General features: G+C 38.2%; 1 non-coding gene across 1 annotated transcript; it reads left to right on the forward strand.

Annotated features, from left to right (window-relative positions):
- The first annotated feature begins 7,120 nt into the window (after positions 1 to 7,120).
- Positions 7,121 to 7,224, forward strand: LOC148555398 (small nucleolar RNA R71). Its single transcript, XR_015886407.1, has one exon. It is a non-coding gene; the product is annotated as a small nucleolar RNA R71 (small nucleolar RNA).
- Positions 7,225 to 10,985: the final 3,761 nt, after the last annotated feature.

Consider the following 10,985-nt stretch of genomic DNA (forward strand, 5'->3'; position numbering starts at 1 on the left):
TAAAAAGTTTAAAAGACAGAATTGACATGCTTATTCACAAGGAGAAAGCACACATACATACAAAGAACATAGAAGACAATCATGCAAATTAAAGTGCTGGAAATAAGTAAGAGGAGAAAGGAACTTTACCACCTTGTATTTTATCTTCATTGTTGTTGCCCTTTTCCTCCTATTCTTCCCCTTCCCACACCAGACATAGAATGATTGCTTATACTCAAGCAACAATTAAAACAGTGGTGATGGGGTTTATGATGGACCATGAATGTCTTAAAATAAGGTGTGAGTATGCATGTGTTTCAGCAAGCAAGATTATGGATCACAACAAAAGCACAAGAAGTAAAACAGAGAAAATGTGATTGCATTAATGAGTGGTGTTGGCATGGTACTTTGCATGAAAGTTAAGTGGCAACACCAAACTTAGTGTGCCACTGTCAATTTAGAATGTTGCAAGTACCCAGTGAAGATTGAAAATCAAATTGTTGCATGGCAACACCAAACTTAGAGTGCAATCATATGCCAAATTATTGAAAGTAAACTAAGCAAAGCAAGGAAATGTTACCTACGGTTGGGTTGCCTCCCAACAAGCGCTCTTTTAATGTCATTAGCTTGACATGTTGTTCATGACTTTCTTCCTCTTCTTCCAGTTTGTTAAGAGGAATGACCTCAAGAGGAAAGAGGAGCCAGTTAATGCCCCTTGTTTTGAGTGCCTCTCCCCAGCAAGCCTTCTTCTATTGTTAGCTTGAGTAAACTTGCTTGTTGGGGTGGGGGTGGGATGGCTTTTGGTTGACCTTTTCTTCTTCATGAATATTGTCCTTCTTTTCTTGGTCACCATCCTTTTGTTAGTGTTCATGTTGATTGCCTTTACCACCTTGATTTCAGGATTTGGGTATTGTATGATGGGTGGAGCATCCTCTTCATCAAGAACTTCTTGAATTGGTGGTTCAATGAACTCACCCTCTATGCAACTCTCTGTTTCATTGGAGTGTGGGCTCCCTTGATTGACTTCCTCATTTGTTCTTGACCTTTGAATGAACTCCTCTGTTTCTGGAGAGAGTGAAGTGGTCTCTCTTTGTGCTCTCAGCTCTTCAATGAATTGTTCTTCAGAATAGAGTTGTGCATTCTGTCTCAATTTTTCTTCATGGTCCCTTCTTGCTATTTTCTCCTCTTCATTTGTCTTTATTATTTCTTCAAGGAAGAGCTCTATCCTAACGAGTCTCTCTTCTTCTCTACTTCTTTTGAGCTCTTCCATGAAGAGTTCCATCCTAGCAAGTCTATCTAAAGGTGGTTGGGTAGGTTGTAATGGTTGGGCAGGGTTGGTTTGTGAATGGAATTGGTTGTTTTGTGGTTGTGTGTTTTGAAAGTGGTATGACTCTTGTGGGTAGTGGATTGAGTTTTGTGGATGGTGAAATGAATTGTATGGATTTGGGATAGACTTTTGTGCTGAGGCATACTCAAATGATGAAAAATTTAGGCATGTAAAACTTGGAGGTGAGATTGTATAATTGAGAGGTGATGGCTCTTGATGAATGAGGTATGAATGAGTGAAATCTCTTTGATTATGATCTTCCCAGCCACAACTTGAGTAGTGATCAATTTCACCAAAATATGGACTATTTTGTGGCTCTGGAAAGTACCCCATTTCATGTTCTTGATACTCCCACCCACCATGAGCATAGTAAAGTGAATCATTCTGTGGTGGTGGAGAGTTTCCCATGAAATTTGATTGACTAGAATATGATGGATGCTCCTTTCTTTCCTGCAGAAAGCTCTGTCTCAAACAATAATCACCAAAAGAAATTGGAATCTCCATTGTCACAGATGAGGAAATTTCCAGTGAGGCAATATCACAAACAGTTAGTTAGCAAAAGAAAATAAAGAAATAAAAGAAAACAAAGACAAAAGAAAAGTGTCTAATCTAGTAAATCAATCAACCGGTAGTTTGTTAATCACAATTAATCCCCGGCAACGGCACCATAAACTTGATGCACGGAAAACTTGTCTCTCAACAAATTTCACTTCGGCAAGTGTACCGAATTGTCGTCAAGTAAAACTCACAATAGAGTGAGGTCGAATCCCACAGAGATTAACGGATTAAGCAATCAATGGTTAATTGATTATCCTAGTTAGACGATTCAGATTTGGATGATGAGCAACAAGGAAATGTAAATTGACAGAAAAGTAAAGAAAGCAATAAAGTGCAGAAAAGTAAAATGGCAAGGAAAGTAAATGTAAGAACTAAAAATAAAATGAACATTGGGATCAAGAGATATTGCAATCCTCCGGATCAAGTTCATTCTCATCTCTTCCTCAATCAATGCACTCATTGATCTCCTTGGCAATCTTAAGTGATTGAATTACAATTTCTTGTAATTCAATCTCTCAATTCTTGATCAATAGCCAATTCCTTGGTCAATTGCTCATGAGAAAAGATGAAGTATGGTCACTGATTATACCACATGCATTTCCCAAATCAAGCATTGAGAGGATTATAGCCACATATCCATCCAAACCCAATTTGGTCCAGCATGAGAAAGCATTTCTAGCTTGATCTCTTCATTCCTCTTCCAAGGTTCAGAAGAGATCCAAGTATGAATAGTTTCTTTTCCAAGATAACTACCCAATTGGATGAAGATCGAAAGCTCTCTAGTAAAATCAAGAGAAAAGAAAGAAGAAGAAGAATAAGAACTACACTTAATCCATTGAATCACAATAGAGCTCTCTAACCCAATGAAAAGAGTTAGTTAATCATTGCTCTACCAAAGAATTGAAAAGAAAGAAAGTACAGAAAAGTAAAGATGAAGATAAAAACTGAAAATAAAACTTCAAAATTCATAGATGAAAAGTACAAAGAAAGAAAAGGAAAAATGTGTGAGGGAAGGGAGTCCGAAGACCCCTCTTCAATCCCCTAATTCCCCCAATTCTCCTTCGTATCAGAATGCCTTCAATGTAAAGACTAAGGCCTTTATATAGGCTCTCCTAAATTATAAAATGAAATTAAAAGCAAATTACAATTAAATGAAAATTTCTATTCTAGATGCTTCTTGTGGCCTTGATTGGTTGACAATTGTGGGCCGGCTTGCTTGAGCTTGGAAGTGGACTTGAGAGAGAAGTGAGTTAAGTTGAGGTCCAGGTACTAAAGTTATTGCTAAAGTTAGCCACACTAATGCTACAAGTGTGGCGTTAGTGCTAAAGTTATTGTGGCTAACGTTGCACTTGCTGCCCAGTTGGTGTTTTTGGGGCTTAAAAGTTGCCTCTTGTTTGTACTCAAATTTCATGCCCACTATAGCGTATTATATATCGTTGGAAAGCTCTGAATGTCAGCTTTCTAACGCAACTAGAATCACCTCAATTGGACCTCTGTAGCTCAAGTTATGCTCCTTTGAAGTGGACATGGTCGCTGGCATATATGCCAACGTTACTGGAAATGTTGATTGCCAATAATGCTAGCGATCAGGGCTTCATTATTGCCAGTTTCTGAAGCTCAAACTTAGAGTCCACCCCATACTATTATACATTGTTGGAAAGCCCTGGATGTATACTTTCCAATGCCTTTGGAAACGCATCATTCGGATCTCTACAACTCGAGTTACACTTCTTGGAAGGTGAAGAGGTCAGTTGGCCTTAATACAGGTTGATACCATGTTCATCATTGCACTTTCGGGGCAAGTTTTCTCCCTCAAATTTAGTGTCAACCATGTAGTGCCATATATGCTTGGAAAGCTCTGGAATTCTACTTTCCAATTCCACTGGAATCACCTCATTTGGAGTTTTGTGGCTCAGGTTATACGTGTTTGAAGAAGGCATGGTCAGGCTGTCAGGTGCCACGTTAACTTCCACATTAACTAAGTTTGCGTGGGAGTTAACGTGGCTCATGGTGGCATGTGTGGCTCCTTCCAATGTTAGTGACAATGTTGGGTGTTACTAACGTTGGCGATCACCTTCTTTTTTCACACGTTAGCCTCCACGTTAACTAAGTTAACGTGGAAGTTAACGTGGCTCCTTGGGGGGGGGGGTTGTGTGGTTGCTTCCAACGTTAGTGACAATATTGGGTGTCACTAATGTTGTCGACCACTTTGTTCCTTGACGTTAGCTTCCACGTTAACTAGGTTAACGTGGGAGTTAACGTGGCTTAATGTGCTTTGGCCAACGTTAGTGACAATGTTGAGTGTCACTAACGTTGGCTTCCCCCCTTCCTTCTTAACGTTAGAGGCCACGTTAACTAGGTTAACGTGGACTCTAACGTGGCCACTCATGAGCTTGGTCCAACGTTAGTGATAATGTTAAGTGTCACTAACATTGGCTCCATTTCCTTTTTTCAAAGTTAATGCCACTAACTTTTCTCACTAACGTTGGGGCTTTCCTTCCTTCCATGTTAGTGCCTACGTTAGTGTAACTAACGTAGCCACTAACGTGGCTCTTCTCTTCTTCTTTTGGCCTGAAATCAATCAAACAAAGTGCATCAAAGTCTTGCTCTTAATCGTGGATCATGCATCATCCAATTTATCATATAATTCATGCAAAATCCTGATAAAATCATGTAAAATGCACAATGTATGCTTGAATCAAGATGTAAGTGAATATCCACCCAAAACTAGCTTATTTCCTAAGAAAATGCATGAAACTACCTTAAAAACAGTAAAGAAAAGGTCAGTGAAACTGGCAAAATGCCCTGGCATCAACGGACAAGTAAATGATTTTCTCTTGGTCTCTCGGATCAACCACTATTTGGTTATATCCTGAATAACCGTCGAGAAAACAATAATATACGTGCCCTGCAAGTCTTTCCAACATCTGATCCATGAATGGAAGGGGAAAATGGTCCTTTCGTGTAGCCTCATTGAGTTTCTTGTAGTCTATGCACATCCGCCATCCTGTGACGATCCTTGTAGGTATGAGCTCGTTCTTCTCATTGGTAACCACAGTGATTCCTCCCTTCTTTGGCACAACATGTATGGGGCTAACCCAAGGGCTGTCCAAAATTGGGTATATGACCCCTCCTTGCCAAAGCTTCATAACCTCTTTTTGTACCACTTCCTTCATGATTGGGTTCAGCCTTCTTTGGGATTAAATGGATGGCTTGGCACCATCTTCCAACAGTATTTTATGCATGCATATGGCTGAACTGATTCCCTTCAGGTCAGCAAGGGTCCATCCAATGGCATCCTTATGCTCCCGCATCACCTTGAGTAGCTCGTCCTCTTGATCTTGACTGAGGGATGAATTTATGATCACTGGGTAGTTTTCATTTTCTCCTAGATATGCATATTTGAGAGTGGGTGACAGTGCTTTGAGTTCAAGTTTGGGTGCTTCTGACTTTTCGTTCCTTTCCTTTGGTGCATCTGGTATATGTATTTCTGCTGTGGCTACCTCTTCACTTGATTCAGATTCTTCCTCCACCAATCTCTCGTCCTCTTCAGGTTCTTCTTCTTCAAAATTCTCCTGCACTTCATCCTCAAGTGCATCTAACCTCATGCATTCCCCCAATTGTTCTGGTGGATAACTCATGGCCTTGAACACATTGAATGTCATCTTTTCATTGTGTAATCTCAGTGTGAGGTCACCCTTCTGAACATCGATGACAGCTCCAGCAGTGGCCAAGAATGGCCTTCCCAGGATGATGGAGGTCTTAGCGTCCTCCTGCATGTCCAGCACCACAAAATCTGCTGGAAATATGAAATCTCCCACTTTTACTAGCAAATCCTCTACTATCCCGTGAGGGAATTTGAACGATCGGTCTGCCAGTTGTAGGGCCATTTTTGTTGGTTTAGCCTCCTCAATTTTCATCTTTCTCATCATAGCTACTGACATCAAATTGATGCTGGCCCTTAAGTCACAAAGAGCCTTCTCTACTGTGATTTCTCCTATAATACAAGGGATCTGAAAACTCCCAGGATCCTTCAGTTTCTGAGGTAGTTTATGCTGAATAATAGCACTGCACTCTTCAGTTAGTACCACAGTCTCATTGTTCTTCCAGCTTCTCTTCTTAGTCATTAGCTCCTTCAAAAACTTGGCATAGAGTGGCATTTGTTCTATGGCTTCAGCAAAAGGTATGTTGATTTATAGCTTCTTGAAGATTTCCAAAAATCTCAAGAACTGGTTGTCATCTTCCTTTTTCTTCAATAGCTGGGGATATGGAGCTCTTGAGATGTTCAGTTGGGGTATCCCTTTTTCTTTCTGCAGACTTGGCGTGGGAGGTTGAACTCCATCTTGCTCTTCTCCCTTTTCATTTGAGCCTTCTTCTTGTGGTTTTTGGGAATGTTCCTTCAGTTCCTTCCCACTCCTAAGTGTGATAGCTTGACACTTCTCCCTTTTGCTTGAGTGGGCATCATAGCAAAGGTTGTGGTTAGGGAGCTGCTTAAACAGTTAGCTGATTTGTGTCTCCAGTTTCGTGATGGCAGCATTTTGATTCTGCATGTTGGACTGCACTTCCTCTCTGAATGCTTTACTGTCTCGAATGTCTCTGCATACTCCTTCAATTAAGGTTTCGATCTTAGAGAGCTTGTCATCAATTGATGGGTGATTCTGAGCAGATGTGCTATTTTGGTTTTGATAAGCATATGAAGAAGTGTTGTTGTGGGGGTGTTGAGACGTCCTTTGTGTGAATTGCTGGTGAGCTACATTGTTGTCGGAGTTGTAACGTCTCTGGTCTTGGTTTTGATCTTGCTCACCTCCCCACCCAAAGTTTAAGTGGTTTCTCCATCCAGGGTTGTAGGTCTTGGAGTATGGATCATAGTTTTTCCTTGGTGAACTCCCAATGTAATTGGCTTGCTCTTGACTCCCATCTGCTTCTTCATTCACTCCTTCTTGGATTGTTGATGAAGTGGAGATTGCTGCTACTTGGTTCATCTCCATCTTTTTGGTGAGGTCAGCCAGCTGCTGGGTAATGAGCTTGTTTTGGGCCAACAGAGCATCTACATTGTTTAGCTCCATTACTCCTCTTGTGTTCCCTCTTTCGGAAGCATAGAAGTAGTCATTCTCTGCTACTGTTTCAATAACATCTATGGCTTCCTCAATGGTCTTCTTCTTGTTCAAAGATCCTCCAGATGAATGGTCTACGGCCTTCTTTGACTCATAAGAGAGTCCTTCATAGAAAATGTGCAGCTGCACCCATTCGTTGAACATGTCAGGTGGACACCTCCTTGTTAAGTCCTTGAACCTCTCCCATGCTTCATATAGAGTCTCACCATCTTGTTGTCTGAAAGTTTGGACCTCAGCTCTCAGCCTATTGATTCGTTGAGGATGGTAAAATCTTGCTAAGAATTTGTTCACCACATCTTCCCAAGTTGTCAAGCTTTCCCTTGGGAAGGATTCCAGCCACTTGGCTGCTTTGTCCCTAAGTGAGAATGGAAATAAGAGCAGTCTATAAGTGTCAGGATGAACACCATTAAACTTCACTGTGTCACATATCCTTAGGAAGGTGGTTAGATGTTGATTGGGGTCTTCTTGAACACTTCCTCCAAACGAGCAGTTGTTCTGAACAAGGGTGATGAGCTGTAGTTTAAGTTCAAAGTTGTTGGCATGGATTGTTGGCTTTTGGATGCTACTTCTACAATTGCCTGGGTTTGGATTGATGTAAGAGCCCAAAACTCTTCTATCCTCCCCAGCATGATTTGCTCTACCTCCTCCCCCATGGTTGTGATCTTCTTCTTCATGATGGTTTTCCATGTTGTCTTCCATGTTTGGTTCAAAGAATTCCTCTTCTTCCTCAGCACCAACCACTTTCTTTCCTCTTGCCTCCCTCCTTAATCTAAGAAAGGTCCTCTCAGGTTCAGAATCGAAGGAAGTTGAAGCTCCGCTTCTTCTCCCTGTCATACAACCATCAAGTGCAAGCAAGAAAAGATAGGTGCAGAAAGTATTTGTGTCAGAACTACTGTTAGTTGTGGGTGATGCAATATATCAACACTACAAGAAAAACACCCATTCAGGTACACTTGAAAAGTGTAGCCAAAAGTGAAAAAAAATGATGCCTTAGGCTACGGCTACGCTTTTTGGGCTACGGCTACACTTTTTGGAGTGATTCCTATTCGGCCGTTGCCTATTCTCAAAGGCTACGCTTTTCTGCACCAAGGGCTACGCTTTTGGCGTTTGGGAATAGGCTACGCTTTTCAAGTGATGCTGTCCAGGACCAAAGGCTACGCTTTTCAACTTTCATTTTTCCAGAATAGGCTACGCTTTTCAACGCTACTGCATCACTTGTAAAGCGTAGCCACATTGTATACCATAGCTACTTTTTATAAGCGTAGCCTTAGGTCCCACTTTTTTTTTTTTTTTGGTATACTATAGCTACTGTGTATAAGTGTAGCCTTAGGTCTTTTTTTTTTTTTGGTATACTATAGTTACTGTATATAAGTGTAGCCTTAGGTCTTGTTCTTTTTTCTATATATATATATATATATATATATATATATATATATATATCTAATAATTATTAATACAACATAATAGTTAATATGATTACATGTATAATAATTCTGCATTTTTATTTAAATGAGTTGAATATTACAAAATAAAAATAAATACATAATTATACTAAATAATTTCTCTAAATAACAAATTATCTGTAAACAATATATATTTACAATGATCCAAAAATACTAGAATAGAAGTTAATTTTGAATATTCATACATCTCACACTAAATTAAGCATAGCTTTATCAAAATAAGCATGAGATCACTTAGAATTTACTACTAATACTCTACGGAAAACTAAATTAAAATATTATATCTTACATAAATATCATCTAATAAAAATTATTAGTCAACCATACATATATTCATTCCGAATACTACTCCATCTTAGCCAATAAACCACAATCATAAACAGATTAATCTTCATTATCATCCTCAATATTATCCTGCATAATTATATAGAAAAATAAATAAAAAAAATATTTATAATGACATTTGCAATTATAAAAATAAAAAATTAAAATAATTATTTAACAAGGCAAAAATTCAGATATAAAATATAAATTAATTGTTCAGATATACTTAATTAATTTTCAACATTGAGACTTTCATGGGGTGTTTCGCCTTTAATTTCCCCAAAGACAAATGTAGATACGAGCTTTCCACTAAACACACCTAGAATATATGCTTATCTTCTACCCTTAATTGGCTTAGAAATAAGCCAAATTCAAAATGTTAAAGTCATTCCTAACTTTTTATTATTAGTGCTCAATCCACATATGATAGATCATGAGAAAGTAAAATAAATAAATTACTAGTGTTAGTTCTTTTTCATTGAAAAAAAGGGTAGTGTGACTTGCTTCCCTCAGAGACAATGGCCAACACGAGTTACTTACTGTGACAGTGTACTTGCTTCCCTCGGAAGAAGTATTATTTGTGCTCGCATCTGGTCCTCTTTCTTGCTCGGATCGACTCTGCAGCAAAAGCATATGAACAAAGGAATTGAATGTTGCAATCAACATATCTTACCAACAACAAAAAATAATGATAACTGATAAGCATTCGAAAATAGTGTGCACTATGTCTCATGAAAAGTTAAAAATCAGATTAGATAGAATTGGGCTTAGCTCAATTGTAGTTCTTCCCATTTAAAGATAATCGAAATCAGCACAATATTTTCATAACAATAATGCACATGATTGACAATTGATAAATTTAAGTTCATCTGTTCCTAGAGAAATATAACCTCTAGAATTATAAACATAACAATATCAATAATATTAAGTTATTCTTCTTCCTATCTAATTTACAACAAAACAGAGCATGCACAACACTTTATTCAACTGAACTATACATGTGGCATTGCAGCAGCAACAATTGATGCAACTCATGGTAAAACAAATATATTAATTCTCAGATCAAAATGTCCAAAGAGACTACCATAATGATGCAAATCCTTACTATAAGCATATTCTACCAATGGTTATAAAAACAGACCTTGATTGAGTGGAAGATCCCATCAGTATCGGCAAGAAGCACACCAACATCAGAAGCCTGGTCCTGTATGCAAAAGGGGTGACTAAATGCAGGAGAGAACAATAATGAAACCAATATCACATTGCCAATGAGACATGCATCCAATATTTAGAAATAACAGAAGAAACTTTTGGCATATTAGGATAACATTTAGAAATTTGCGCTTTTCAAAATAGATAGTAAAGCAAATTTTCAAAATAGGATCATGTATAGTAAAAAAATTGATCCCTCACACAACAACGTGAACACAAATTATTACATTCAATTATTGTTGCTATTATTATATATCATCGATGTAAATTATGTGAATAATCTCGTCACAATATCAAAATGATAGTGTAAGATTAACTCGAGCTGGGAAAAAGTTGGAAAAGAGAGTTTGCATCAAAATTTAACAACGACTTAGCATAGATGGGAGAACCACCTTCAGTTCTTTATTGTGCTTTGAGCTGTCAAAACCTCGGCTTTGAACTGGAACCTCCTCAAATTCTTCGGTCAACTGAAACAATGAAATATCTTATATATGTTTTCTTGTTCTAAAAGCCTATACAACCAGATTTGCAAAGAGGACAGAGTGACATGGAAAGAAGTGAAAAAATAGAATACTGTTACTCTTAATATCGATACCGTAGTATTAGACTCAGGGAAGAAAACCATACAGCCACAGGGAAGGAAAATCAAGCAGGATAGAAAAGAAGTACCAGGAAAAGCAAAAAAAAAATAAATAAATAAACAGACTCAGCACTAATTGTTAACACTAATGAAGCTGAAAAGAACAACCAACATAAAAAATTACCAAGAAAAACAAGAAGAAGAAAAAGTAAATCTCAAATGTTGAAACAAAAAAATACCATCATAGTACATCATGAAAAAAATTGGGTAGAAAATGAAGTTGCATCACTAATTATGATGGAGGAAGGGATTGAATTAACACTTCAAGCTCCTCCAAATGAAGGAAGACCACCTAACCCAATGGCGATGGATGATGGAGAAAAGAATTCATGGAAATGGATAAAGAGGCAAGAGATCCAAATCTAAGC

The sequence above is a fragment of the Arachis ipaensis genome, chromosome B6 (assembly GCF_059453495.1).
Source record: "Arachis ipaensis isolate K30076 ecotype BB chromosome B6, ASM5945349v1, whole genome shotgun sequence".
Lineage (NCBI taxonomy): Eukaryota > Viridiplantae > Streptophyta > Magnoliopsida > Fabales > Fabaceae > Arachis > Arachis ipaensis.